Here is a 5,009-nt window from a genome sequence, read left to right on the forward strand (position 1 = left end):
AAAACTTCTCCCCTTCTTTCTTGTCAGTCTAAGGTCAGAATCTGAGCAGTACCTCCACATGAAGGTGGGGGTACCCAAAGCTGCCTGTCTGGAAGCCAGGCGAGCCCCAGGGAACTTCACAGCTGGGCATGAAGGCCGGATAACAGTAGCCATGAAACTTCATGAGGTCTGACCAGAGTTAGGAGGCCTCTCCACCCACCTGGTTCATCCATCCGTCAGGAAGCAGAGCCCAAAGAGGTCAAGAATGAGGTCACAAGCCCATATTCTATGCTCTGAGCATTAGGAGAGAGGGCTGGTCAGGCTGGCCCTGGGAATCCTGTGGGTACTGTCAGAGGGGTTCCCGCTTAGTGTCCCACTTTTCTGCTCTCACGGCACTGGAGACTACCTGAAGCCTGTGCCCCAGGGACTTACAGAGCTCAGGTGCAAGGGACATAGCCCAGACAGGTTATGCTTTGACTGTTGCTACCAGCAAGAACCATTGTGCCCATCTTACTGGTGAGAGAGCTCAGAGCAGCTGAGTGACTCCCCAGGTCACCCAGGTGATACAGAGAAGAGCCTAGGATGCACTGTTCTCTTGCTATTCCTGCCACCCGCTAGCCCAGGCTATCTGCCGCCATTGACTTCAGGTTGTCTGTCCAGCCTCTCCCTCACCAACACAGCTAACACACTCACGGGTCCTCAGCTGACTCTGCCTTGCTCCCCTCACACAAGGCTGACCCTCACCTGATGGTGTTACACCCGCTAAAACTGTCCCCTCCACCTTGGTTAGCCAAGGGGAGCTAACCAAGTGTGTCCCGGGAGAAACCCTGGGTGATGGGCGCTGAGATGCTCCAGGTTAACAGAAGCACCGATTTGGGGAAAGAGATACTTCAGGTCTATTTTCAAAAAAGGAAAACTAGTTTCCACTCCTCACTACCACGACCAAAGCAAGCTGACATTAACACCTCGGGGTGGGAGGATCCCTTCTGGGAGGTACTACTTCCATGGGGAACAAATGACCTCTTTGTGTAGAAAAAGAAGCGCCCTTTCCTCAAGGCACACAACCCAGAAGAAAGCTGCACTCAGCTGAGAGAAGGGGAGGTACTGAGCAGAGGCCCCGCCCACAAGTCAGTAAAGGGGAAGGACCGAGGAGAGGCCCCGCCCACACGGTCAGTAGCCCCTCACGCAGGCAAGAACATCCTTCTGTGGCATCTTGCCCACTTGTCATCTTCCCTCCAACATCTGCTGCAGAGGTCACTTTGCCCTGCGTCACTAAGCATCAAACGTTACCAGCCCTAGTGATTTCCGCTGATATTTAAAGGAGGTTTTGACCGGAGACTCCTTTAAAAGGCGTCTTTTTTCCTTGGGCCACAGTGTTTACATTTGATGGCCCTTAAACAGAATTGCTTTTAAGCAAAGACATTCACTACTTTCCTCACATGTCCCCATAAAAAGAAAATATCTGGAGAACGTCTGTATCTGCCAGCCAGAAACTTGCTTGAGAACCCAGCAACCAGACTAGAGTGTGGGAAGTCGCTACCCGACCAGGCTCCTTCCTCCCGGAGATCTGTGGACATCGACCCCTCTGGAGAGGGTCTATTTATAGGGGACAGCTACATGTACTAAGGCTTTAATGGGTCCAGGACACAAGCTGCCCGAAGAACTACACACAGCCTTCTATTTGACAGTAACCCCCATAAGGCAGCTATGGCTATCACACCCATTTCACAGATGGGAATCTAAGTCTCCAGGAGGCAAACTGATTGACTCAGCTCTGATTACACATCGGAGGCTCTTCAGGGCTTTTCCTCAGTCACAAAAGGCATAGAAAGAAGCCTTCTGTCAAACTCCAGGTCTCTCAACCCTTTGACTATGCCACCTTGCCAACCTGGTTGAGGAGGCTTAGCTGTGTTCTCTCCTCCTTGGTGAAACTGAACCCTCAGAACTTCTTGTTCTTCGGAACCTCTCTGAACTACCTAATCACCTCCATAATGTCCAGGATATCATCTCTCCTAGGGGTTTGCTTCTGGTGCCAAAATTGCCTCAGGTGACCCACCACCATCTTTAAAGGCTGGCCGGCCCCAGCAGCGTCCACCCTCCACCAGCGGGGTTAGCACGCCATCTAGTGGCTCCTAGCAAACCGTGTCATGTCCAGCCTGAACAGCTTGTGATCTGGGAAAAGCCCTTCCAGATCTGGGGACCCAGCGGAGCACGCCATCTAGTGGCTCCTAGCAAACCTTGTCATGGCCAGCCTGAACAGCTTGTGATCTCTGGGGACCCAGCGGAAAGGTTCAGAGAGAGCAAGCAACCAGGCTTAAGTGGCACAGCAAATTGGAATCTAGTCTCTTGGGTCATCACCCAGTTCTTTAGCAGCGAGCCACTCTTCCCTAATTAGCTGTAAGCTGTGTGTCTGGGAGCAGGGTGCAGCCTTCAGTCTTAGTAGACGTGCATTAAAGGAAGTGGCCCAACTGCAGAATGCCCTCACTTCCTGTTCTGTATTTTTTTTTTAATTCTGGTATCTTCCTGAGTAGGTAAGTTTGCACGTGGTATAAAATACAAGGGGCACAAAAATGCATTTCATGGACCCCAGGACAGCACCTCCCAACTATCAGTTTTCACATGCTCATCCAGACTTCCCACAGAGTTCCGGGTATATACAGATTCTTGCATTTCTGCACACGGCACCCGAACATACAAAGTGCTCTCAACACCACATCGACGACACCACTGGGCGCTAGCACACAAGGGACAGCTTGACTCTTACAAAGTGACACATCTCACGTGGCAGTATGTGGACCTGACATCATTTATTTAACCCTTTCCTAGTGGACATTAAGTGATTCCCCGTGCGTTTGTGGAGATCATGCAGCTCCCAATATCCATCCCAAGAAAAAGCATTTTGGGAAAAAATGTTAGAATAAATACTTGAACAGTAGATCTATTGAGGTTGCCCATTAGGGTTAATTTTTGTCTCATCAGCCAGAAAACTCAAGTATCATAAAAGTATAAAGATATTCTTCATTATCCCTTGCAATAACAACAAGATGTCTAGCAGCATACGGCCTGGGGGCACATGGCAGCTTCATGCTAGGGCACAGGGTGGACACATGTGATTCCCATAGACACACCAAATTGGCCTCTTCAGAGGTTTCACCCTGGCTTGATTTCAGTGTGTTGTTCCGCAGCATCTCCTTGTCACGTCTTATTTAAGATTGCCCCATTCAGGCCTGTGAAAGGCCTCACGGGGTAAGGTGATTGCTGTCCAACCTGCTGACCTGAGTTCGATCCCCAGGGCCCAATGGTGGAAGGAGAGAACCAATGCCCGCAAGTTGTCCTCTGACCTCCACAAGAAAGTGCACACACATTTGCACATACACGATAAATAAATATAAACAAAGAGATCTTATTAAAATCGACAAAATTGCTCGGTTACAAAGGTGAAATTGGTGCTCCTTACGCTTTTAGCATTCCTCTTAAGACATGCTTCTCACGGTCCAGAGAGAAACTTCCTTTTGCCCTGATAGTATGATTGCCTCACAAGCTACTTTACTTTTGGTCTTGTTTGGACTGGATTTTTGTTAACTTTATTAAGACACGAGATGCCCCCTGACCCACACACATACAATAAATAACGCATTTCAGAAAGAGAAAAGGAAGCTGCGGTGTGGAAATACCGATTTCCGAGCACGGTATAGCCGCTGCACTCTTGAGCTCACAGAAACCATGGTTACCTGCACAAGATTGGGTCTGCTGGCATCCTGTCGTGGAGCGGGAAGGGACAAGAGGCTGTACCCTGTCTGAGATCTTATCCACAGTTAGTGGTGACTGGTGGAGGGAAAGGCATTTTCTTCAGCAGTGTAACCTCTGGTAAGGTGCCCGTTGCCTGTAGACAGCCCTAATGAAACTCATTGGCTCTCTCTCTCTCTCTCTCTCTCTCTCTCTCTCACACACACACACACACACACACACGGGGGCGGGGAGATGAAAATAGAAGACAGACTGTCCGAGAAGAGAAAAGGAATCAGTGGGGATGACAGGGGATAACAGACATTATATACATATGAAAATGTCATAATAAACCCCATTTGTGTATGGTTTCCATACAAGCACAAAAGACGAAAACTTGGCATCTGAGCCTCCGCTTTGCACCTGTCTCCTTTGCTCCAGAAGCAGCAGGCCTGCTACACAAACTTCTTGTGAATCAGCCTAGCCCACCCCCGCTCCAGCAGCTGCAACTCTGTCTGACCATCCTGACATAATGATCAACCATCAACCAGACCACAGTTTAACCAAGACTCATTAACTAGGTATGTTCCTTGCCCACCCCCGCCCCCGCTCAGCTCCTTCATTACACAATCCGGAAGCTTGTATCAGTTACCCAAAAGGCAGAGCTACAGGCGCTGGTTCCCTTGTCTTCCTGATATAGCTATGTTGATCCAAGTTCCTTCCAGCTCAGCACTGTGGAGCTCAGGCTGTGACCTAAGTGACCGCATATTGTCCAAAACCTGGGCTTTCCAGCTATGCCCTGCCCTGAACACTCCATTTTACAAAGCCCCAGTTTCCTCCACCGTGGAACGCAAACACAAAGCAGAATGACACCACTTCTTATTTGTGCACGTGAACAACCATGGTCCCTCCAACACAGACCACGAGGCGCAGACCAATAAATGACTTATTTATGCAAATAAAATACTTACTCAAAACCATATCACAAAGAACCCCAAGCTAGTGAATTCATCAAACTCACCGAGCCAAGGAACAAAGCAACACTCTTTCCTGACCATTTAAAAGGAGCTATAGGAGCCCACCAGCCTATCGTCAGACCACCCAATGCGCCCACCAGCCCATGGTCAGACCATCCAGTTCACCTAGCAGCCTCTCATCATAGCCTCTCAACTCTGTCTTGGGGATTTTTTTCCAGCCTATTTGAATCGCCCTCCTTACACACCAGCTCCAGCCCCTCCCACCTAGCCGCTTGCAGCAGTTCTTAGAGCACTACGTCAGCTTTACACCATCGCCTTCGGGCGGGC

This window comes from Microtus ochrogaster, unplaced genomic scaffold (assembly GCF_000317375.1).
Source record: "Microtus ochrogaster isolate Prairie Vole_2 unplaced genomic scaffold, MicOch1.0 UNK106, whole genome shotgun sequence".
NCBI classification, from domain to species: Eukaryota; Metazoa; Chordata; class Mammalia; order Rodentia; family Cricetidae; genus Microtus; species Microtus ochrogaster.